Here is a 26,279-nt window from a genome sequence, read left to right on the forward strand (position 1 = left end):
TGGGTCGGGAAAAGTTAGTACTTGGCTTCAGTGTTGGCGTTGAAGGCTAAGTGGGAAGATGAGAACTTAAAAAGTACTGCCGCGTTAGGACTCAAATGATCTGTGTATTTGAATGTTCCAAAAGTGTGTCTGAGACAACCACAAATAGTGTTACTCGCCCTTACTTCGTTTTTATTTTTTAGGGATTAGGTTTCAGAGCTGCTGACAGATAACCGAGACGCAGGTTTCAGCCAAGTTCCCGACCAGTTCATCCTCTTACAGAGTTAATAGCCTTTTGTCGGCTAGACAAGAAACAATTTACCTTTTTCATGGGATTTTTATTAGGTAGGTTACATTTTATCCAATAAATTACATCAAGGTAGATGAGTGTTGAGTATAACTATTCACATTCCACTTGTATTCTTTGTGTGAATTTTCTTGTTTTTAAAAAGCTTTTTGTGATTTGGGTGAAAGTTTACAGAGCAAAGTGATTTTTTTGTTCAACAGCTCATAAACTCTGTGATTCGTGGCATTAATTGCAATCCCCACAATGTAATAACATTGTTCCTACTTTCTGTGTTTACTGCTTTTTCTTCGGTTTTAAAAAAACAAGTTTAGTAAGATGTCACACATCACACTCACCTAACTGCACTGTACAATTAAATGGGTTTTCACTATATTTACAAAGTTGTGCATCACCACTATCAATTTAGATCATTTTCATCAATCCAGAGGAAAGCTATATTCATTAGCAAGTGATCATGCTTCATCTCCCCTCCCCCAGTGTCTGCCAGCCCCTCATTTACTCTCTTTTTAGAATTCCCTATTCTGGGCATTACACTTAAATGGAATCAGATGGGGTGACTTTTGTGACTGTTATCTTCTACTTAATGATTTAATCTCACTGAGGATAATAATTTCAAGGTTCATCCAAGTTGTAGCATAAATCATTTTCATTGCTGAATAACATTCCATTGTATGGATATACTAGTTTGTTTTTCCATTCACCAGTTGCATATAGGGTTGCTATCAGGGTTTTAGTTTTGATTATAAGAGGGGACTTCAAAAAATGAATCAATGGAATTAAAAAATAATGAATAATGGGTTTTTTCCTTTGAGTTTTTTTAACCCCTTTGTATACCTTGGAGTGGACTTGCTTGGCTATATGTTAGCAGTATACTTAGCTATTTGAGGAACTGCCAAGTTGTTTTCCAAAGTGGCTGCAGCATCTTGTATTTCCATCTGCACTGAATAAGGGTGCCAATTTCTCCACTTCCTCTCAAACACCTCCATTGTCTTTTTATTGTAGCCACCCTATGTGTGTGATTTACAAACATCTCCCTAATGACGAAGGAAGGCAACTTGGTGGGGCAATGGCTACACCCTGATGACCAGGAAGGCCAGTGGTTCTGGTCTACCAGCCACTCAAGGGCTTGTGGGCTAGCTTGAGGGTTTCAGGGCTAGTTTGGGGCTTTGAGGATTAGTTTGAGGCCTGAGAGCCAGTTGGAAGCCTTGAAGTCTAGTTGGGTGGGCTTGAGGGCTAGAAGCATGCATCTTGGGAACACCCACTGGCAGCCCCCCAACAGAAGCTTGCTTTTTGGGTTGGTTATAGCAGAAGCATGCCACTGGGTGGGGGTAGGTAGGAGTGGGAGCATGCAAAATCATGCTTCTTGGACACACCCTCTGGAATACCCTTGCCAGAGCATGCCTAGAGGGGAGAGGGGCTAGTGTCAGACTGCAGCCAGAAGCATGCTTCTGGGAAGCTCCCCCTGGTCCCTCCCCAAACATGCTTCTGGGGGCATATAAGAGTGGGATGCTGCCAAGAGCCTGTTTCTGGGGAGCTCCTCCTAGCTGCCTCCTGCCAAAGCATCCTCTGGGATTTTGTAGACTGGGACCCTGTCAGAAGCCTCTTGAAGCATACCTCTGGGGAATAGTGCAAGAGTGGGACCCCACCAGAAGTCTATTTCTGATGGCTCCCACTGTTGGTGTAGGAATGGGACCCGCAAGGAGCATGCTCTGGGGGCCTCCCATTTGCAGCTTTCACTAGAATCATGCCTCTCGGGGGTGAAGGAGTAGGGCACCGTGCGAAGCATGCTTTTGAGGGTGTCTCCCAGGCAACCACCTGCCAAAAGCATGGCTAGGGGACTTGGAAGAGAGGGACCCTGCCAGAAGATTGCTAGTGGAGGGCTCCTCTGGGAGGCCCCACAATCCCGAAACAAGCCACTGGGGGCGATATAGGAGTTGGGACCCCACCAGAAGCATTCCTTTGAGGAGGGGGGTATAGGACTGGGACCCTGCCAAAAGAAAGCTTATGTGGAGCTACCCTGGCAGCCTCCACCAGAAGCATGCCTCTGGGGTGGGTGTAAGAGTGAGACCCCGCCAGAAACAGGCTGCTGGGGGCTTCCCCTGCTAGCACCCCTCCAGATACATGCATCTGGGGTGGTGGTGGTATAGGAATGGGATCCCACCAGGAGCATGCTTCTGAGGGGCTCCCCCTGGCAGTCCCCACTCCGGAAGTTTGCATCTGGTGTGGGGGTGTAGGAGTGTACACCAGCAGTATGCTTCTGGGAGACTCCCCCTGGCATCCTGTCGAAAGCCATGCCTCTGTGGGGTGGGTTTGGGTGTGGGTCTAGGAGTGGGACTCTGCCAGAAGCATACTTCGAAGTTGTGTCAGGATAGCCAGCCCCTAACGAATCATCGCAGGTCTGGTAGGCCCAATTGTACAGAGATAATAAGTAAACATTACTGTAGTAAAGTCATTGAGGTCATGAGAGATAGAAGAGAGAGTAAAGTGAAGGAGTCAGACATATTTCATGGTAGTATGCTCACTTCAGCCCCACTTGGTGGTCCACATGGAGATGGAAGAGGAGAGGGCAGGAGAGAGTTATCTGAATTGGGTGTGGCCCCAGGAGAGGGTGCCTCACCGGAGCCATTGAACTCAACTTTGCCAGCCGTGAGTGTTCCAAGCTCCAGCTAAGAAGGTATCCACCGGTCCCTTCCGCAGGCTGAGTCCACGGCTTATCCTGGCCAGTCTGCCCTTGTGCTGAGCCCTTTACTCTGGGCACTCACCTCCCCGTGGCTCAGGGAAGGCCCTGTTAGGGCCATTGCTGGTCCTAGTCTCAGACCTTCCCAAGGAACAGGGCACTCAGCTTGAAGCCCCACCGATGAACTTCTCTCCGCCCTACTTATTGTGGGATAAACAGTGTTGTCTGCTTGCTCTGGATGGCTGATAACCCCCAGGGAGAATAACCCCTGACCTACTACTTTCCTTGGCCTCCAAGTGTAGTCATTTACCATACGTAGCAAGCACCTAAGTTTGGCATATATTTGGGGGAGGCAACTCGGGAGAAATCTTTGTTTCCTGTAGGGTTGCTCCCCACCAGCTCCAGCAAAAAGCATGCCTCCATCCGGAGTGTGGGAGTGGGGCCTACTTTTTTGCAGGGCGTGCCAGGAGGAGCCCACCAGAAGTATGCTTCTGGAGGGGTCTCACACCTACACCCCCCCCCCCAGAGCATGCTTCTAGTGGAGTCCCTCTCCTATACCCAAACCGAGCCTGCTAGGTAGCACGTTTCTGGCAGGTTCCCACTCCCCCCCCCAAGAGTTTACTTCTGGTGTGGAGTGCAGGGGGATCCCCAAGAAGTATGCTTCTGGTAAAGTCCCACACCTACACCCACGCCCCTTCCCAAAGCCTGCTTCTGGAGGGGAGGGAGGTTCCAGGGAGTGCTCCTCTGTAGCAGGCTCAGGTCCCATCCTATACAACCCCGGAGGGAGGCTGCTGCTGAGGAGGGGTGCTAGGGTGAGCCCCCTAGAGGAATGGTTCTAGTGGGATCCCACTCCTATACCCCTCCCCCACCCCACAGCATAATTCTTGTAGGGGGGGTCAGGGGGAGCTCCAGAAGCATGCTTCTGGCAGGGCCCCACTCTTTCAGCCCCCCCACATAATGCTTCTGGTGGAGTGCAAGGGGGAGAATACTTTAAGAGAGAGATTCAAGGAGCCCCCCAAGCATGCAAGGGGGTTTCTCCAGAAGCATGCTTCTCTTGGGGTCCCACTGCTACAACCCTCTCTGTAGGATGCTTCTGCAGGCAGATTCAGAGGGAGCCCCACAAAAGCATCCTGATGGGGTCCTACTCCTACACCCCCTCCCCAGAACATGCTTCTGGTGAGGGGTCCTAGGGGGGCTCCTCAGTAGCAGGCTTTTAGCAGGGTCCCACCCCAACATCCCTTCTCCAGATCCTGCTTCTGGCGGTGGGTGCTGGGGGGAGCCCCCCAGATACATGCTTCTGGCAGGATTCCACTCCTACAATCCCCCTAGAGGATGTTTCTGGTGTGTGTGGGGCAACGAGAGCCCTCAGAAGCATTCTCCTGGTGCGGTTCCATTTATACCTTCTTCAAAGCCTGCTTCTGACTGGGACCGACTCTTATACCTGCCCCAACTATGTTTCTGGGGAAGGTGCCAGGGGAAGCTCCACAAAAGCAGGCTTCTGATGGGTTCCCATTCCCACATGGCCCACCAGAGACATATCTCTCATGAGGGGCTGCCAGGGAGAGCCCCCCAGAAGCATGCTTTGGTGGTGTACCCCTGCCACCACCCCCCAGAGCCTGCTTCTGGTAGGGGTTGGGGGCAGGAGGAGCCCCTCTCAGAAGCACGCTTCTGCCTGGGTGCCACTCCTACATACCCCCAGAGCCTGCTTGGTGGGGTGGGGGTGGGATGGGAGGGGGAGAAGGGGGGTATCCCTTCAGAAACATGCTTCTGTCAGGATACCACTCCTACACCTCCCTACAGACTGCTTTTGATGGGGGTGCCAGGGGGAGCTCCCCAGAGCTTGTTTCTGGTGGGGTTCCACTCCTACCCCACCCTGCTGAGCATGCTTTTTTCAGGAGGTGCTAGAGGGAGACCCCAGAATCATACTTCTGGTGGTGTCCAACTTCTACAGCCGCCCCCAAGCATGCTCCCAGTGGGGGGGGGTGCCAGGGGTCCCCCAAGAAGCATGATTCTGGTGGGGCCCCACTCCTACAGCACCCCAGAGTATGCTACTGGCAGGGGTGGGGTAAGGGAGAGCCCCCTAGAACAGACTTTCTCACAGGCCCAGATCTTCAAGAATTAACAGGTGTCAATTTACAATAGAATTTACTAATGAATTTACTGTAGAGCTGGTTTATCCTTATTGTTAGGTGCCATCAAGATGGTTCCAGCCCATAGCAACCCTATGCACAACAGAATGAAACATTACATTGTCCTGCGCCAACCTCACAATTGTTCCTATGTCTAAGCTCATCGTTGCAGCCACCGTATCAATACATCTCTCTGAGGCCTTCCTCTTTTTTGCTGCCCCCGCACTTTACCAAGCCCGATGCCCTTCTCCAGGAATTATCTCCTGACATTCTGTCCAGAGTGTGCAAGACAAAGTCTTGCCATCCTTGCCTCACAGAAGCACTCTGGCCTCACTCCTTCCAACACACACTGGTTTGTACTGTTAGGCCAGGGTATTTTCATGACCTTCTCCAGCACCACAATTCAAACGCAGTGGTTCTCTTTCGGTCTTCCTTATTCAGTGTCCAACTTTCACATGCAAATGAGGCAATGGGAAATGCCTTTTAACAAACTAAATCTCAATTAAATATGGTACATTTACAGAGTTGATCAACAGCCGACAGTCTTCCACTTCCCTCTATCAACATGGATTTAATTTGTTCCAACTGTCCCATTGAGTTGCAGACAGTAGTAGAGCTAATTTCCTAATTCTTTCTCATTTTGTACCAAAATGTGTTAGTCCAGGTGGACTAGAGAAACAAATCCAGAGACACTTATATGTGTATCAGAAAGAGCTTTATGTACAAGAGCAATTTTACATTAAGAAAGCAGCCCAGTCCAGTCCAAATCCGTGTGTCTGATATTAGCCCATATGTCCAGTACCAGTCTATAAATTTCTCTTCAGACTCACGCAACACATGCAATGATGCTGAATGTAGGAAGACCACAGGCTGGTGGGGGGAAAGTCTTGTGGATCCAGTGGTGGAGGAGGCATCTCAGTGCTGGCAGGGTTCTCCACGTGGTTCCTTCACCTCTGAGGCTTTGACTTCCATCAGTCAGTCTCCATGTGGCTTGTCAACAAGAATGTCTCTCTGGGAGTGGCCTGTTTCCTGCCTCCAAAATGTGGTCATCAAACTGCATCATGCTTGACAGGCTAAACTCCACTCCCTCACTCTTAATTCTCTCAAATTGACAACAGATTATGTTACTACCACCCCGAATCATCATGTCACCACGTCTCTGAGTTCAGTGGGTATTTCTGATCCATGGCACAGTGCTACTTCCACTAACTTTCTGCTTCTTGTCACCAGTCTCCCAGTCTCCAAGTGATATGATGTGACTTGGAACTTTGCTTCTGATTTTTTCTCCCTATAATTCTGAAAACCTCCAATATCATTGGTAATTCAAATGCCTTGTAATTACAGGAAAGAGTAAAGTTTTAAAATTAATATCTCATGGACCATTTATTAATGTGAGAAAAGCATCGTGATACATTTTCAGGGGACAAGAACATACAATTCCATAGATGTATAGATTTTTACTTCACTACACCTGTGGATTTGTTTAGGTAAGATGTATGTTTGGTGTGTGTTGGACATGTAAAAAGAGAAAATAGTATTAGAACGATGTTTTCTGTGCATGAAAAGGGAATCAACGAATTCTAGAAAGTTCGGCAACCGAGGACTCTGGTAACCCTGAACTTTGCAACTGGGGCTACATTCACTGGTACCTTCTGTCAACAGATTCCGTCACTGCCAAAGAAGTAGTCTTGTCTGAGAAACCACTGATCTCCAAGGAAACAGACCTTATTGAGCCAACCTTGTTAGATGAACTAATCTGTCACACTGACTCTGTAGCCTCTGTGTACCATCAGCTTCCCAATGCGTTTGTAGAAGGAAGTCTTAGGATCCATAACAAACACCCATTCAATATGGAAGCACTGATTCTGGTGACAACCCTGTTGGCACGATCACTGCAACCAACTTGGAACAACCTCAGCTTCTTTACTCAGGCAACCTTTTGATTCCTCAAGGAGATCTTTTGAATCTTGATCTTAGTCTCCCAGTCAATGAGCCACAGGTGTCTTCCATGCAAATGGGAGCAGTGGATCTCTTGGCAGGGGAACTAGATAGTCTGGCTGGGCAGTCCTGCATCCCATCTTCAGTGCCTGCAAAATTTGCTCTTCCACCTACTACTGCTGACCACCTACTACTGCTGAATGACCTTTTTGAATTTTCCACAGAAACAGGAGAATATGTGACTGCAGCAAAGTTTAAAGGCTTGGAGATTTCAGGAACATTCACTTACCATCAAGGCGACATCTATATGGAAATGAACTTCACCCACACAGGTTTGCAGCACATGACAGACTTTGCCATCCAGTTAAACAAGAATAACTTTGGTGCCATGCCCAGCACACCTCTGACCATCTATACACCACTGATGCCAAACCAGAGCATTGACATCTCCCTTCTTCTCAACACCTTAGACCCAGTCATGAAGATGGAACTTCTGCAGGTGGTTGTGAAAAATAATATGGATGTCGTGGTAGTTATATAACAGTCAATTTAAGGATTAAGCGTGTAGGGGTGGAGTCCAGCCTGTCAATCAGGTCATAACCAATGAGGCTTCTGTGTGGGCATAGCCTTCCCCTAAGGATTCTGGGAATTCCACTATTTCCTCCTTGGAGGTGGGAGACTCTGCTCACACCCTGGGAGACAAGCAGCTGCCACAACACATGGACCCACCCTGATGCAGCCCTAGGTGCTGGAGAAGCCATGCAGAGACCTCCCAGCACTGAGATGTTTCCAATGCCACTGGATCCAAAGACTTTCTACCCACTCGCCTGTGATCTTCTACATTCGGTGCCATTGCATGTGTTTCGTGAGTCTGAAGAGGACTTTATAGATTGGTTTTGGACATATGGGCTAATATTGGACTTATGGACTTGATCTTGACTGGGCTGGGATGTTTTCTCAATGTCCAATTGCTCATACATAAATCTCTTTCTTATACCCATATGTGTGTCCATGGATTTGTTTCTCTAGTCTACCCAGACTAACACAGATGTTTTCTACTTCAGCTACCTCATTCCATTCAATATGCTTTTTGTAGAAGATGGCAAACTGGAATGCCAGATCTTCTTTGCAACATGGAAGGATATTCCTAATGAAAATGAACTTCAGTTTCAGATGAAGAAATGTCATTTAAATGCCAACACTGTTTCCGGAAAATTGCAAAACAGCAATGTTTATATTGTTGCCAAGCAAAATATGGAAGAGCAGAACATACTGTACCAATCGCTGAAGCTCATGGGAAATGGATTTTGGCCAAACTTTTTATCCAGTCAGGAAACCCAATTATATATTGTCACTGAAGTGCAGAGCTTCTGAAGTCTCTCAGTACATCTATCAGATTTATGACAGCATCTTAAGAAACTAATGGACGGGTCCAGTGCCCTCCAGCAACCCTGTGTTTCGTGTAAGCCATGAGCTCTTCACTGGAGGAAATTGCTTTGATGTACAGAATCTAAACACAAACACACTGAGGGTACCCACTAAAGTAGTGACTGATGTAACCTGTACTAACAGTAGGGCATCACCTGCTGCATATTTTGAGCTTCGTGTGAACCTGTATAACCACTGCTTCAATCGCTTCCCATTTGTCACCTGCTGCTGCTATCTGGTCCTTACTTGTGGCCTTCTCCATGCTATGCCAATGATTGGTGTTGTCTACATCTGCTTTTGAGTGTCATTTGATATTTTGAAACCAACCACTCCTTTCAAAAGCAGAAAAGAGGGAAAAGTAAAGTAAGGAAGTGTTCCTGAAAAAAAAAGTTTCATCTTGTACTTTAAGTTTTATTTCATCGGTCGATATGGGGTCCCTGCTGAATCAAATGAATAAGCCCTGCTCTTCTCTTTTAACACAAGAGAAGCAGTTTTACTCTGAGCCAGAATCACCTCTACACAAACTAAAACAACACCTGGTTGGTTTTTATTCTGTTTTTTAATACAATGAGGATACAGAAATCCTGGTGGCACTGTGATTAGAGCACTGGCCATCGAAACTCCAGTTTCTAAGGAGAACTATTACATTACCTGTCCATAAAGATCTACAGTCCAGAAAACCCTATATAAAGTCCCTGTGAGTTGGAATAGACTCAATGACAGAGTATGATTGTATGATTGGAGTCAGAAAGCATGTTCTCTCCCATTTTGTGGAATGAGTTTAATGGCCCAGAACTGAAAGTAGTTAACAGGAAGTGAAAGTTTCCTGTTTTACAAAGTTGTATTCAGCAAGTCAATTCAAGTCTGCAAACAAATTGCCCCAGTCCCTGCCCCCGTCCAGCACAGCCACCTTCTGCTGTGGGTCTCGGACATTTTCAGGATGCGACTTTTCTCTGTTTCTTGCATGGTCATCGGTGTCAGTGTCCTCAGACGGCAGGCTCTTAATCTGAAAACAGGCTGTGCTGACTGAAAGGACCATGGAAAGGAAAGACATTTCCTTTGCGAAGTCCTCAGGAGATCGATTGATGCAGTGGCTGTTGCAACACTGGGCTCCAATATAGCAAATATTGTTAAGACAGTGTGGTGGTGTTAGGTGCCTTGGAGTCAGTCCTGACTCCTTGAGAGCCTGCATGCAGTAGAAGGAAATACTGCCTGGCCCTGTACCCTCCTCACAGTGCTGATATTGGAGCCCAATTTTCCCAGCCATGTGTCACTTTATCTCCATGACAGTCTTCTCTCTTCTCCTCTTCCCTCTCCTCCTCCTTTGGTTTAAAGGACAGTGTAGGATTAAGCAGTGTTTCCTTCTGCTGTCCAACACAATGGGATACTTAGATTTTATAGATCTGCAGTGAGGTTGAGTGCATATATCACTGGAAATTTTGTAAATTACATGGTAGCATTTTTCACTTTGGAGGTCTTACAAAGAATTTATGTGTTTTCCTTTTAAGATACTCCTTGTTATACAGCTTGGAAATAATCAAATTACTTTTCATAATTATTTCATGATTATTTTCTTGGTTTAGTTTCATTATGGTTTAGATTCTGCATAATCAGACAGGCTTACAATATACTATACATATCCGGTAACACTCTCATCCTTTCCATTACTGACCCAAATAAAATTTATCATCTGAAAAAATTCATTGATTAAATTACTCATTGATTTTAATCCCTCAAGTTATTTTACTGAATGCTTTTAGAAAATTATAAGGTCCATCTGAGCGAAGGGGCAGCTCTCAGCCATAGCCAGCGTCTCTAACCCTTTCTCCACCCCCATGAGGTAGCTCCATACTGTGACACCTCGTCTTCTCAAAATAGTCTCACAGAGACCTTGCCCCCTCTCTTCACCATTCCCCTGGTGCCACAGGCAATGTGGGGAATAGTAGACTCCTTTTAGACATAATGATTTATTTCTGGCCCCAAAGATTATTAACATGGGATTCCTTTGTTCTCTCTCTCTCTGACTTTCTGCACCTTCTCCTGTGGCCGCAAGTCCCTCAGTCTCTTCCTCTCTCTAGCTCTCCCTTCTTCCTGTCAGATATTCTCTCTCTACTGTCTTCCAAACTTCCTTTAACCTGCCCTCTTTACTCTCATTCCAATCTAAACACCCTGGCAGTTCGTTAACTCTACTAAAACCTGTTAATTAAAATCTATTATCTGGCTCTGCTTTTCCTTTATTCCCGTTCCAACATAATGGTGCTGAAACTCTAGAGAGGTATTTGTGGCCAGGACTGTTGAGACATTAGCCTCTCTAATACTGATTCTCTGGTGGCCTCTTCCCGGACCCATCACAGCAGTCTTGTATGTCTGCGGTTAGAGACATTCCAATTCGAAAGGATCTGTGAGTGTAAAATCCAAAGCTCCCCACTCCAGGGTCATCTGCAGTCAGATGTCCTTCTCAGCCAGTGGCTCCTCTCACGAGCTCAATTTTTCACTCATTCAGCCTTTGATTATAGGATGTACTGTGAATGCAACCTGGAACTGCTGGGTATCCAACTGATTATAGAAAATCTAGCGACTACAAATTAATCCTCACAATTTGAAATGTCCACTAGATGGCACTCCTGACTTAAAAATTCTAATGATTACTGCAAATCAAATTCTTTTTTTCAACAACCATACTTGCAAGCATTCTATAGTCTCCGCTCTCATCCCCATCTCTATCAGGATTGCCTTCCTCCTCAATTCCTGCAAGCCCAGGGTAAAATTGCCCTTCTAGTTTTTCAGATCACGTTAAGCCTCAGTCAGCCTCTTCCTTTAGTGCTGTTTCACCCCCTCCTCAAGAATGTCTTCTTCCTTTGTTCTAAACCCCTCCCACTCCCACCTCCACCACCTTCTCCTCCACCACCTTCTGACATTCTGTAATCCCATCTCCTCCACCTCCATCTCCTCCACCACCTTCTGACATTCTGTAATCCCATACCCCCTACCCTGTTATCTATACAACTTCTGCAGTCATTTCTCCCTCCCCACACCACAAGTTTCTCCCCTCACTCCTTCTGTGTCAGAGTGCCCTCCCATCAGCACCATCTTCTGAGCAATCTGACATCTCTCCCCTGCTGCTGGCATCATTCCTTCCTCTCACCAGTTTTTGTTCAACTCTTCCCTGCACAGAAGCAGCTTCTTTGAATCCAGAGTCCATCCTCAAACCCTGCCTCCTTCCTTCCTCTCCGAGAAGTCATGGGAGCAGAAGGGCTGGTAAAAATGCATATTCTTTTCTCAAATTTATGGTTTATTTTTTTCTAGGAAGATGTCTGGAAACTTTTGCCTCTGACGTAGACATTTATGCCAGAAAGTTTAAAATATCACTCAGTCTTATAATCTTACCTGGAAAGATATTCATATTATTCATATAACTACTCTGGCTCCTAAAGCTTGAAGATAAACAAGCGGCCACCTAGCTGAGAACCATCAAAGCCTACATGGAAGAAGCAAACCAGCCTGTCTGACCCCAAGGTGCAGAAGGGTCCAGTTATCAGATATCAAAGAGCTAAAAACCATATCAGTGGGTGCCCAGCTCCCTGATATGATCAATGAAGCCAAACGTGTGCATAAGCAAATGTGGTGAAGAAAGCTGATGGTGCCAGGCTATCAAAAGAGATAGTGTCTGGTGTCTTAAAGGCTCGAAGATAAACAAGCGGCCATATAGCTCAGAAGCAACAAAGCCCACATGGAAGAACACAACAGCCTGTGTGACCATGAGCTGTCGAAGGGATGAGGTATCAAGCATCAAGGAACAAAACACCATTCATTGAAAATGTGGGTGAGTGCAGAGTGGAGACCCAAAGCCCAATGGTAGCCAACTGGACACCCCTTGCTGAGGGGTTGGGGGGAGGAGATGAACCAGGCAGGGTGCAGGGTAGCAATGATGAAACATATAAATTTCCTCTAGTTCTTAAATACTTCCTCCTCCCCACTATCATGATCCCAATTCTACCTTGCAAAACTGGCTAGAACAGAAGGTGTACATTGGTACAGAGAGCAACTGGAAACACAGGGAATCCAGGACAGATGACTCCTCCAGAAACAGTGATGAGAGTAGTGATGCCTGGAGGGTGGAGAGACTGTGGGGTAGAAAGGGGGAACTGATTACAGGAATCTACATATAGCCTCCTCCCTGGGGGAGGGACAGCAGAGAAGAGGGCAGGGGGAGATGTCAGACAGTGTAATATATGACAAAATAGTAATATATGAATGATGAAGGGTGCACGAGGTAGGGGAGAAGTGGGGAGGGAGGGGGAAAATGAGCAGCAGATATTAAGGCTCAAGTAGAAGGCAAATGTTTTGAGAATGATGATGGCAACCAATGTACATATGTTCTTGACAATGGATGTATGTATGGACTGTGATAAGAATTGTATGAGATATAAACAATACCCTCCCCTTGGGTGGATTAATGCCCCATGACCCCACTACCCTTTTCTTCCTTGTATTCATCCTTTTGTTTTCCTTTCCCCGCTTCCTCCACCATTGTCTACCATGTACATCCCTGGTTTTGGTCTGGTCTCTTCCATACTACACAGTCTTCACCCCTAAAATGTTTGTATATATGGCGGGAAAAAAATGTTTGTATACAGTAGTTTTTTTCCCTATGCCACTTTTGCTTTTTTAAAAATGTTTTAATTCTTACCTCAGCGGGCTCATGTTGTACTTGTCCTTTTGTGCCTGACTTACCTCGCTTAGCATGATTTCCTCTAGTTCTTCCCATGCCGCTATGTGCCTCATACGTTCATCACTGCTTTTTAGTGATGCCTAGTACTCCATTGTATGTATATACCACAGTTTTTTAATCCAATCGTCAGTTGATGGAAATTTGGGTTGCTTCCAACTCCTTGCAATTCTGAACTGTGCCGCAATGAACACTGGAGCACAGATGTCTGGTCTTGGTTTGTTTCTTGCCTCTTCTGGGTATATGCCCAGTAGGGGGATTGCTGGGTCATATGGTAACTCTATTTCCATCTGTTTTAGGTATCGCTAGATTGATTTCCATAGTGGCTGTACGTACTTACAGTCCCACCAGCAGTGGATGAGAGTTCCTGTCTCCCCTCAGCCCCTCCAACACTTGTTGCTTTCTGATTTTTTGAATTGGGCTACCTTTGAGGGTGTCAGGTGGTACCTCATTGTTGTTTTAATTTGCATTTCTCTTATGGCTAAAGATCGGGAACATTTTCTCATATGTTTGTTGGCCATTCGGATTTCTGCGCCTGTGAAACTTCTGTTCAAGTACTTTGCCAACCTTTCAAGTGGGCTATTGGTTTTTTCTTTTTGGAAGCTAGCAAAGTGGGTGAACAAGTAAATGTGGTGAAGAAAGCTGATGGTGCCCGGCTATCAAAAGAGATAGTGACTGGGGTCTTAAAGGCTTGAAGATAAACAAGCGGCCATCTAGCTCAGAAGCAACAAAGTCCACATGGAAGAACACACCAGCCTGTGTGATCGAGTGGTCCTGAAGGGATCAGTTACCAGGCATCAAAGAACAAAAAATCATATCATTGACTGCACACCTCCATGATAGGATCGCTGAAGACAAATGGGTGCATAAGCAAATGTGGTGAAGAAAGCTGATGGTGCCCAGCTATCAAAAGAGATAGTGTCTGCGGTCTTAAAGGCTTGAAGGTGAACAAGCGGCCATCTAGCTCAGAAGCAAAAAAGCCCACATGGAAGAAGCACACCGGCCAGTGCTATCACGAGGTGCCAAGGGACCAGGTATAAGGCATCATGCAAAAAAAACAACAACGATATAAGTGTGTGTATATATGTGTATATGTATATGTATATATATACACCATATTAAATGAAGGGGGAAGTGCAGAGTGGAGACCCAAGGCCCAAGTGTCGGCCAATGGAGATCCCCTCATAGAGGGGTTTAGGAGAGGAGATGGGTTAATTAGGGTGCGAGGTAGTACCGATGAAGAACACAGCTTTCCCCCAGATCCTGGATGCTTCCTCCCCCCAACTACCATGATCCGAATTCTAGCTTGCAGGGCTGGATAGGACAGAGGCTGTACACTGGTACATATGAGGGCTGGAGGTACAGGGAATCCAGGGTGGATGATACCTTCAGGACCAAGGGTGTGAGGGACGATGCTGGGAGAGTGGAGGGTGAGTGGGTTGGAAGGGGGGAACTGATTACAAGGATCCACATGTGACCTCTTCCCTGGGAGAGGGACAGCAGAGAAGGGGGGAAGGGAGACTCCGGATAGGGCAAGATATGACACAATAACGATGTATAAATTACCAAGGGCACATGAGGGAGGGGGGAAAGGGGAGGGAAGGGGAAAAAAAAAGAGGACCTGATGCAAGGGGCTTAAGTGGAGAGCAAATGCTTTGAGAATGATTGGGGCAGGGAATGTATGGATGTGCTTTATACAATTGATGTATGTATATGTATGGATTGTGATAAGAGTTGTATGAGTCCCTAATAAAATGTAAAAAAAAAAGAGGAGAAAAAAATGATTAGGGCAAAGACTGTACAGATGTGCTTTATACAATTGATGTATGTATATGTATGAACTGTGATAAGAATTGTATGAGCCCCAATAAATTGTTAAAAAAAAAGAATTGTATGAGCCCCCAGTAAAATGATTAAACAAAAAAGACAGAAAGAGTGTCTGGGTAGCAGCATGGTTTGTCTGGGTAGACTAGAAAAACAAATCCAGGGAGACTCATATGTGAATAAGAAAGAGCTTTACATGCAAGAGTAATTGAATATTGAGAAAATGTCCCAGTCTAGTCCAGATCAAATCCATAAGTCCGATATTAGCCATATATCTGATTCCAGTGTATAAATTCCTCTTCAGACTCACACAACACATGCAATGATGCCAAATGCAGAAATATCACAGGCCAGTGTGGGTGCAAAGTCTTATGGATCCAGTGGTGTGTAAGCATCTCAGCACTGGCAGGGGTCTCTACATGGCTCCTCAAGCTCAGGGCATTAGTTTAGCTCCATATGTCTTCTCAGGTGGAATGTCTTTCAGGGAGTCATACTATGTCCTGCCTCCAGTGAGCTATTTATCTCCTTAGCACCTCCAAATAAGGTCATTAAGCTGTGACCTGATTGACAGGCTACACCCCACCCCCTGGCTCTTAATCCTCTCAAATGGACAACAGATTATGTAACTAATATATGGCATTACAGAGAAGCAATAGAAATTCATATCTAGAACCCATGAGAAAATTCAGCACAGTTTTTATATAGCAGTGGTTCTCAACCTTTTTAATGCCGTAACCCTTTAATATAGTTCCTCATGTTGTGGTGACCCCCCCAAGCATAAAATTATTTTCTTTTTTTTTTTGCATAAAATTATTTTCATTGCTACTTCATCACTGTAATTTTTCTACTGTTATGAATCAGGCAGCCCCTTTGAAAGGGTCGTTTGATCCCCAAAGGGGTCGTGACCCACAGGTTAAGAACCACTGTCATATAGCCTCTCAAAGACTTTTCATAAATTCACCAGGTTTACTCTTTCAACACTAGGTGGCACTACATTACCTCATCCACATCTTATCTCACATCTCCCAAGGTGAGGAAAGAGCTTATACATTTGCTGGCCTTTACCCTTCAAAGCACAATGGGTATATCTGAACCAGTTAACACTCAACCACAAGTGGGTAAGCCACTTGGACCCTGATTTCCGCCAGAACCTGTCCTAGAATACAATCAAAAGGGGACTCTAGGATGCTGATTGCCTTTTCTGCCAGAAAGTGGGAAGGATCACCTCTTCCATAATGTCTCTGGAGCAACCTCCTCAAAATGCCTCACCATCAGGGCTCGTAGGCTCAGCAATCAAGAACTGGGTCCAGGGTCTGAGGCCCACGGAGACCACCCACCTCATGCCCAGGGTAACTACTGTCATCTCTGGTAAGCCCATTTCTTTCCTCTCTGCATAGTCTACATTACTTACACACGTAGGACACACTTCTTTAGCACCAGCCACTATTCCAGCAGTCACAAGTGTAGTATCAGAGTCACTCATTACACGAACACTTTCATATCACTGGTATAATGTGCAGTTCTCACACAAGCTTCTACCCATTCCATATTGCCCATCCCCGTACTCAATTCAAAACAGGAATATCTATACAATTGACAGAAGCCTCACAGCCTCCCAACCTATTACTTCTCTTACAATGCTACCTGCCTTCACTTCCTCCCAAAATAGCTCTAGTGTCCTGGTACCTCCCTGTCAATTCCCTCCTTTACTACCTGCTCTGGTTAACCCACGGGTGAGGTATATCATTTAAATGCTGTTACTTTGCGTCACTAACCTGTTTACATCAGGTTAAATGACACCTTGACATTTCCTAATGTGCCTCAGTCCCCTATCACTTTTGACACTTAAAAGCCTGAAACCTATAATGTCAAAACCCCTGAAGGAGGGCCTATTAAGGCCCACTCACTCTCCCTACAACTTACCAATTCTGCCAGTCATTAAACCAGTAGCAACTACAGACTAGTTCAAGATCTTAAAGCATCATCAACTTTGCTGTCTTGCCGATTCATCCCATTGTTCCCAACCCTTACACTCTGTTCTCCACTATTCTGCCCAATACGCAATTGGGCAGGTTTAAAAGTTATGTTAACTGCAAAAATCATAGATGCCAAGAAGTGAAGTTCCAATGCCAGCTAGGGGAAAAGATTCGGTAAGCTGAAGAAGGAAGAAGAACGTGAATTTTACGTCTGTGCCAGAAGATGAAAGAGGGCAAAGCGAAGCTTGAGAGTATGCAGTAAGTTGGAGAAGGATTGAGGAAAGGTGAACTGTATTTGTCAGGGTTTGCAATACCTGCAAACAATGAGGATGTAAGAAGGTTAAAGAAAGTAGCTTTGGGGGGACAGGCTACAGAAAAGTGGCTGAAGGGAGATATTGGACAGTGTAAAACATGAAAAAAGTAATTTCTAAATTATCAAGGTTTCCTGAAGGAGGGATGGTGGGGGAGGGAGGGGAAATGAGCTGATACCAAGGGCACAAGTAGAAAGGAAATGTTTTGAGAATGATGATGGCAACAAATGTACAAATGTGCTTGACACAATGGATGGATGGATTCCGATAAGAGTTGTATGAGCCCTCAATAAAAATGATTACAAAAACAAAAACACAAAAAGAGGAGCTTGTCTTAGGATGTCTGGGTGTACCAGAGGATGGACAGTAGGCTAAACTTGAAGGTATACAGTACATTGTAGAAGGTTTGAGGAAAGTGGATGTTATTTGCCTTGGTTTCTTTAAAAGAAAAGAACATTAAAAACTATTTTGAAATCTTGAGCCCCATGGCTCCTACCACTTCTGGGACTTCTTAGTTTAATATGTATAATTATGTACTTTGGACCCTGCTTCTTTCGCTGTTAAAAAGGCACAACAAGGCATCGAGTGAGATGGAGAAGAAAAGAGGAATCTACGTAGCCCTCCTGATACCCAATTCAGTTTCCACCAGAGAGGACAGCCCTAAGAAATACATGATGTATATTTATTATAAAAATCCTGACATTCATTTCTTAAATAGTTGCTTAAGTGGGAAAAAAATCTTACTTTAAAAAAAACAAAACTTATTTTTATGACTTTTTACTTTTAAATGTTCGTTGTAGCTTTTGACAACAGCTCCCTCTGCTGGCTCAAAGCGTGCACTTCAAAGATAAATACATTTGTATTTACGTATGCAACTGGAATTTCTTAGCTTAACATTTTGCAGCAGAGGTTTACTTTATATTGAATGAATTTTCTTTTTCAGAAAAGACGGAAGATTTAGGAATATGAGGGCAAGTGGAATATTCTTTTTCCTTGGCTACTCCAGACACGAGTCTCAACAGCTCAGCAAGGGTTTCTAATATTCTTTGTAAAAGAACCAATTTTTCCCCTAAAAATGAAAAGTAAGTAGAAGATGTTTTCATTGAAAACATTATTTTGTAATATAAAGATGTCCCTCCTTTCCTTTGGGTCTAGTGTGCACAACGAAACCAGCATTCCACTGTTACTTTAACAAATAAGACGTTGAAACCCTTACAGAAATGATATTAACAATAATTATTTTAGTCCCAAAACACTCTTGTTCAAGATCAGAGGTTACAGTGACTGGAAATGACCTGCTCTAACAAAGAGAAAGTGTCCAAGAAGTCCTCTTCTTCAATTCCAAATTTTGTGTATTGATGGATGTAGGCTTTTGAAGCAAACACATTCCACGCTTTGCCGACAATCAGATCAAGTGGCTTGACTACGAACTGGCTGTTGCTGACCAATGTGGCAGACTTCTCATACTTGTTGAAGGCTCGTTGAGTTTTCCATACATTAAAAGCATCAACAGGTGCTAACCAGGAAGTATAGAGGGCTGGATCTTTCAATCCCCCCAGATCTGCACTTTGCACATCTTTGCCACGAAGGATGACCAAGTTAGCAATAGAAGTGTTCAAATGAAGCTCCCTGGTGAAAGGTGTTTTGCCAAGAGGAGGCAGTCCTGATACAGGTGGCCGTACTTGCCAGTTGATACCTTCTTCCACGTTTGCATTAGAAATGAGCATCTGTCTCAAATGCTTGAGGAGGCCTGCCCAAGTAAATGTGCTGTATGCCAGTGGGTTCTCAGACATCTGAGGAATGGTCCGCACACCCAGCATCTTGAATTCAGGGTGGGGAACAAGATTCTCCATTAAGTCTCCCAATTTTTTTTCCGGCTGACAGATGTTTATTACCGCCTTGGCACAGTCACTGATGGACGGGGACACACAGACAAGGCGGGCAAGGGCACCCGACCCTCCCCCCCCCCTCAGCCCCCAGGGTGCTTGCACTCAGGCTGAGTGGGGGTGGGGACTCACAGGAGGGACAGCCCTCTGAGGGACCCAATCAACCAAGGAAGTCGTTGGCAGGGTCAGAACACCCACACAGTCAGATGAGGCACAGTTTACAGAGCAGCAAGTTCAAAGCCAACCAGCGCAAAGAGGAGTCCCTCTCTGATCCTGGCTTAGCCACCACAAACATTTGCTGGCCAGGCGCCTCTCCACACAGCGGCAGCAGCGGCTCACCTCGCCTCCAGACTGTCCCTGGCCACCAGGTGTGGCTCAAGAACTGAGGCCTCGGCCAGCTGGGGTAGGACAATCTCACAGCAGGTGACCGGGCAGGTCACCTGGGAGACTTGTGTAAGTGGAGAGCTGAACTTGGTCTGCACCCTCACGGACTCCCGGGTGGACACACTGAGTAGCAAGCACCAAGGTGACAGCACAAGAATTCCCTGGGGGCTTTGGGGGTGTGGACATCGCAGCACTAGGGAATATCCCAGGCCAGCTGTCATCTCGGGAACAGGTGAAGTGGGGGAGGGGAAGGGGACCAGCCATCAGGGCTCTTGCTGGACCAGGGGATCTGATATAGGATGAACCACCGCCGTCGGTAGCCATCAGAGGCAGGCAGAGGGAGCTGGAGGTGCCAATTGTCTGAGGGGCCCTGATCTAATCGCTATGACAATTTAATTCTCTACCAGAAGAGGGGCTCTGTAGTGAAGCGTTTGGCTACCAACCAAAAGGGGGCTGGCTGGAGCCCACCCAGCGGCAATCAGCTTCCATAAAGATTTGAGCCAAGAAAACCCTAGGGGGCAACTCTGTCCCAAGGGGCCACTAGGGGTCAGAATCATCTGGACAGCATCTAAGAACAGGAACACGATGGACAGGGGTGTACCTGCATGTTAATTCCTATAAACGAACAGGAAACAGTAAAGCTTGATGAACACCTTCCTGGCCTGTAGAGCACCCAGCATGACATCCTTTCAACAAAACTCTAATTGGGTGACCGAATATCCCTTGTTATCGGATGTATACATAACCTTCTCCCTGGGGAACGGACAACAGAAAAGTGGGTGAAGGGAGACATCAGACAGTGTAAGACATGACAAAATAATAATTTATAAATTATCAAGGGTTCATGGGGGAGGGGGGATGGGCAGGGAGGGGAAAATGAGCTGATGCCAGGGGCTTAGCAAATGTTTTGAGAATGATGAGGGTAATGAACGTACAGATGTGCTTGACACAACTGATATATAGATGGATTATGATAAGAGTTGTATGAACCCCTAATAAAATGATTTTTAAAAAGAAAGGAAGAAAGGTTTGAAATCGCCAGTCACTGCGAGGGAGACAGAGGAAGCCTTCTATGCCCGTAAAGAGTCTTGTCTTACAGGGTCGCGGCGAGTCAGAGTTGACCAGATAGCAGTTACTGAGACTGGGTGCAAGAACAAGCTGGCTGGGAGAAAGTGACAAATCCTGAAAAAAGAATCCCTGCCTGGTCCATGTTGGAAAACATTTCCTTCTATTGAGATAGAAGAGAAGGGGCGGGGGGTGGGGGGTGGGGAGGAATCAGCCTAAAATGAAACACATTGATCTAATTCCACCATGTGAAATTTTAAAATGTGAAGTGTAAAATAAACTTTCTCAAAATATGTACCCCTGGACACATTGTCTGATCAAATACATTTGGAATTTCTGGATTAAAAAAGACTTAATTGATCCATGGGTCCTGCTGCTCCTAGGATGCCTCATTTTAATATGTATGTATATTTTGTTTCATTGTTTTCCTTTTTTTTCTTGCAGAAAAGTATACATATCTTCACCAAGCATCCAGCAGGAAGAAATTACAGAAGACAAAGAGCTTTGCCCATATTCCATATTATTAAAAGGCAGGAATTTAAGGTTTATTGAGTGAAGGGGTCTTGATGCCAGCCTCTGTAACTTCTTCTCAGTACCTGCTGAGCATAACGTAACCCCTCACCTTCTCAAAACCTCTCACAGACACCTTTCCTTTTATTCCCGTTGTAACAAAAATCCTCCTTTATAAAATACAGTTAGCCTAAGGGCGCTTCCTTAGGGTCTCTATGAAACTTTTGTAACTTGCTACATTGCTCAGAAGTAGGCAGGTTGCACGTGGATGGCCAAGTAAAAGGGTCCATAATACTGGGAGTTTTCTCTTAGTTACCAGACTATGAGTGATTAAAATGTAGACCCTGCTACGTAGTTAGTCAATGAAGACTTCCCAAGACTGGCCCAGGGCTCACAGGACCCTCTTGCTCTGTATGTTTTCTCCTGGGCAACAGTTGTTTCACGTGAATGACCTGAAACCCCAGGCAATATAAAGTATCTACATGCGACTCCTCAAAGTGTAAATTCCAAAGCCAAAAGTATGTATGAGGGGTATCCCCAAGAAAAAACCAACAGTACACATCCCATTAACCCCCTCGTCTCCCAACCCCCTCCCTCTGGCTCCTGTGAGCAACTCCTTCTGAATTAGTACAGGCACTGGCCTCACCTGGGAAGGTTCTCACTGGTCACAGTGAATTTTTTCTCTAAAAGCAGTTTCACTTGAACTTCATTTTTTTGTGATGGCCAATTTAAGAGAACAGCATGCAGCTCTGAAATCCCCTCTCCCCCCCCCGCTGAGGAAAAATGCCACAGAAACTGTTGTGATGTTGAACACAGCTTACAAGGACAGCGCTATGGGTGTGTGTGTGAAGTGTACAAGTGGTTTTCTCATTTCAAAAAAGATGAAATGTCCATTGATAACAAACCTTGTTTGGAAGGCCTGTCACCTTCCCCAACGGACAAAAATGTAGACTCCTGGTGCATTTGGAGTTCATTCCACCAGGTCAGACTGTTAATTAAGCTTTCTATGGGGGAAAAGATTGTGTAACAGTGCAACAAAAAAAGTCCTGATTTGTGACAGACGGGGGCTGGTTTTGCAACCATGACAATGCACCTGCTCAGGTAGCTATCTCAGTGCACCAGTTTGTGGAAAAAGCCAGCATGCCTCTCTTGCCCCACGGACCTTAATCACCTGACCTTGCTTTGTGTGACTTCTTTTTGTTTCCATGAATGAAGACGAACATGAAAAGCCAGTGACTTGATGAACGTAGACATGAAGAGAAAAACGAGGGAGGTGCTGTTAGCCATCTAAACAGTTGAGTTTGAAAAATGTTTCCAAGAATGGAATTGCAGATTTGACAAATGTATTAAGTGTAAGCTTGTTTTGTTAAAAAATTTAAATACAGAGTTTGAAAATAATTTTTTGTTTTGTTTTTGCATACCCTCTTATATTCTCTCTGTATTCTGATTTCAAGCATAATACCACAAAGACATTCTATTTTGGACTGCTGTGGTTTCCTCACTGGGATACATTTGAAATCAAAACTTTCCTTTCTTCCTTTGACTTGGAGAGGGTAAATTGGCTGCACCCCTGCAGGAGAAAAACAACAACAACAACAACACACCAGCATTTCCGGTTGCATTCCTTTGACTGCTGTAAGACAGAAAAGTTTTTCCTATTATAATACAACTTTTGAATTCCCAGATATCAGGAGTAAACAGAATTAAGAAAATAGAACTACCTTAGGGAAGCTGTGAGATATATATGAATCAGAAACCACAAAATGAAACCTGCTCTGAAGCCATCTGCACCTGCTTCAGTATCTAAATCCTGGGTGGTCCTGTGCACCCCTTGCTGCCCAGCCATCCTCCCTGCAGGGTGGGTTGGTGTCTGGCTCTCAGACTTCCTCTCACTATGTACCTTGCACAGTAACACATGACCATGTCCTCAGCAGTCATGGAGCTCAGCTTCAGGAATAACTGAGTATTTGATGTGTCTGTAGTGATGGAGAGTTGGTTTTTGAAGGGCAGGTTATAATTTGTATTACCATCATAGCATATGAGTCCCACCCACTGAAGTCCCTTCCCAAAAGTGGCAGATGCAGGGCCAGCAGTGACTACTGGTGATGGAGAACCCAGAGACACTGCAGGTGGATTTGTACCCTAGTGCCTGAAGAATAAGTTGCATGTGAGTGATCCTTGCCATTATAAATAGAGAGGGACTGAAGTCAATCTCCCTGGTTTCTTCTGAGGCCACTGTAGAGTAATTATTTTGAATTTATCTGCCTGTTAGTCTGTGATGGAGAAAACCTGATCTCAGCGGTGTGAGGAAAATGTAAAAGGAAAGCAAAGTATGTCTAAGCCCAAAGTTCTCTTGTGTCAGCCCTTCATTGCTCTTTACCTGTCTTGGGCTCCAGAATATTCTGTTGTCTGTAAGTTAACAGGATGTAATTCTCTGAAAGGATCAGGGAATTTTCATTCCCTCACACTTTCCAAAATTCTTTTTTTCCTTTATCTTCAGACACCCTTTAAGCTACATCCTTAAATTCCTTGTGTTGCACGGTGGTAACAGAGAGGCCCCATATTGCACTGTCACTGTTGCCAGGTTACAGAAACAGGTGGATTCGAAAGATTCTAAATTTTATTTTCACATATGTGGGAAAGGAGACTGCGGGAGATAGTCATGGGGGTGTCTCTCTAAATGTTAGCCTCCTTGTCCCTTTGTGTATATAACATATATACACATGCTGGTGGGATAGCTCTTCAGTCAGACACAAATCATAGAATGACGGGCACAAACTGAGTGTGATAGTTAGGTTTATTGTGCAGACTAGGCCTCTGTAGGAACATGTGGACGGAGTTTAATCAGGTCACAGCTTGATTGGAGGGCGACCGAGATAAATACTTTCCAAGGCTGGCCTCCCGTTTCTCTTTCTCCCTGGTTATTGGACCAGCATGCTGTTGCTTGGGCTAATCCTTTGCCTCAACCATGTGCTGCACTACCTGTGGGCTGAGCCAACCTGTGGATTGTGTCTGTCGCCTGGCTGTGCATTGCTAGAACTTGAGGCTCCTTCGAGACCAGCTTTGCCATTCTACTGGTGGTGTTGCTGTTCAGAAATTCCTGGAGCTTGAGACCCCATTGGGGCCTGCTTCACCATGTTCCCATGCTACTACCTGTGGCGGCCCCACCCTACTGTCTGCTGTCAGTGGGCAAACTCTACCTGTCTTGCCTGAGAGCAGATGCCGCTGTTTGCTTCCTTGACCTTGGACCTGCAGCCCTTGTGAATTGTAGGGCTATCAGTATATTAACTGTTCAAAGAAAGTGAGTTGAACTGAGCCCTCTGTACTGCTGTGTGGGCTAACTAGCTGTTATACTCCCTCTCACTACATAGATCTATCTATCTATCTATCTATCTATCTATCTATCTATCTATCTATCTATCTATCTATCTAATCACAAGTGTCCTGATTTTGTTTCTCTAGAGATCCCTGCCTAACACACTGGGGTAAATAAAATTTTGGTTTAACATGGATCTTGTGTTACAGAGCTGCCATTACATAGGAACCCTACATTTCAGAGGAGACAGGCTTGATTTGTAGGTCCTGGTTCTTAGAGAGAGTGTAATGTGATCACATGAGTTTATATAATCTCCGGCATGCAAACCATGGTAAACACATCCATAGCAGGAAGGGATCGTACTGGAGACATACACGTAATGGGGATGGGGATGAGCTAGGTGTATACACACAATAGGAAAGGGAGGGACTAGAGGTATACATGTGACAGGAAGATACATAGACGGTACATATGTAACAAGATGGATGGACTGTAGTCAAGGTGGCAGCCTAAACTTGGTCGTCTCTGAGCTGGCTTGACCTTAGGTGTCTTTGAGTTCTCCTCCAGGGGAATCATCTATGATCCTTATCAGAAGGGAGTGGGCTGTACTTAGGGTGGGGCAGACAATAGGGTCTGATTGCTCTTGATGACAGACACCCTTCAGGCAGATAGCCTTCAAGCAGTTGACCTGCAAGCACCTAGTAAGTGACCATGTGTTTGCAAACATCTCCTTAAATTTGGCATTATTATGGGAGGACATTGAGGGGAATGACTTACTTTTTAGGAGAATGTTATTGGAACATATCTCCAGTTTACGATTGTGAAGGTTCCCTTCTCAGAAGCCCTGGCCTCGAAGACCCCTTAACATATGAATGTTGAGAATTTGTCCGCATGCACTCTTTCCCAGGTTCTGTTTCCCACACAAGTTCACCTGTGTGGATTCAAAACTTAAATGTCCCTAACACTCATCATAACCCTAGGTCTAAACCGAGCCCTACCATTACCCTTAAACCTAAAGCTACCAGTAACCCTAACCCTAAACTCAAGCAAAGGTCTAATCTTTTTTAAAAAAATCTTTTTATTGGGGCTCATAAGGCTCTTATCACAATCCACACATACATCAATTGTATAAAGCACATCTGTACATTCTTTGCCCTAATCATTTTCAAACCATTTGCTCTCCACTTAAGCCCTTTGCATCAAGTCCTCTTTTTGACCCTCCTTCCCTGCTCCCCCCTCCCTCATGAGCCCTTGATAATTTATAAATTATTATTTTGTCATATCTTGCCCTGTTCGACGTCTCCCTTCACCCCCTTTTCTGTTGTCCGTCCCCCAGGGAGGAGGTCACATGTAGATCCTTGTAATCGGTTCCCTCTTTCCAACCCACTCACCCTCTACCCTCCCCGTATTGCCACTCACACCCCTGGTCTTGAAGGGATCATCCGCTCTGGATTCCCTGTGCCTCCAGCTCCTATCTGCACCAGTGTACAACCTCTGCTCTATCCAGACTTGCAAGGTAGAATTCGGATCATGGTAGTTGGGGGTGAGGAAGCATTTAGGAACTGGAGGAAAGCTGTATTCTTCATCAGTGCTACATCGCACCCTGACTGCCTCATCTCCTCCCCTAGACCCTTCTGTGAGGTGATATCCAGTGACTGACAAATGGGCTTTGGGCCTCCACTCTGCGCTTCCTCCTTCATTCACTGTGGTAAGATTTTTTTTTTTCTGATGATGCCTTATACCTGATCCCTTCCACACCTCGTGATTGCACAGGCTGGTGTGCTTCTTCCATGTGGGCTTTGTTGCTTCTGAGCTAGATG

The 26,279-nt window shown here is 45.3% G+C and overlaps 1 long non-coding RNA gene and 2 pseudogenes across 1 annotated transcript; 2 read left to right on the forward strand and 1 right to left on the reverse strand.

The window, feature by feature from the left end:
* Positions 1–186: 186 nt before the first annotated feature.
* Positions 187–14,470, forward strand: LOC142456324 (uncharacterized). The gene is made up of 3 exons (XR_012786062.1): positions 187–324; positions 11,765–12,281; positions 13,487–14,470. It is a non-coding gene; the product is annotated as an uncharacterized LOC142456324 (long non-coding RNA).
* Positions 4,969–8,015, forward strand: LOC142456963 (AP-2 complex subunit beta pseudogene; annotated as a pseudogene).
* Positions 14,471–18,550: 4,080 nt separating the features above from the next.
* Positions 18,551–23,081, reverse strand: LOC142457231 (tubulin delta chain pseudogene; annotated as a pseudogene).
* Positions 23,082–26,279: the final 3,198 nt, after the last annotated feature.

Source organism: Tenrec ecaudatus, chromosome 9 (assembly GCF_050624435.1).
Source record: "Tenrec ecaudatus isolate mTenEca1 chromosome 9, mTenEca1.hap1, whole genome shotgun sequence".
Taxonomy (NCBI): domain Eukaryota; kingdom Metazoa; phylum Chordata; class Mammalia; order Afrosoricida; family Tenrecidae; genus Tenrec; species Tenrec ecaudatus.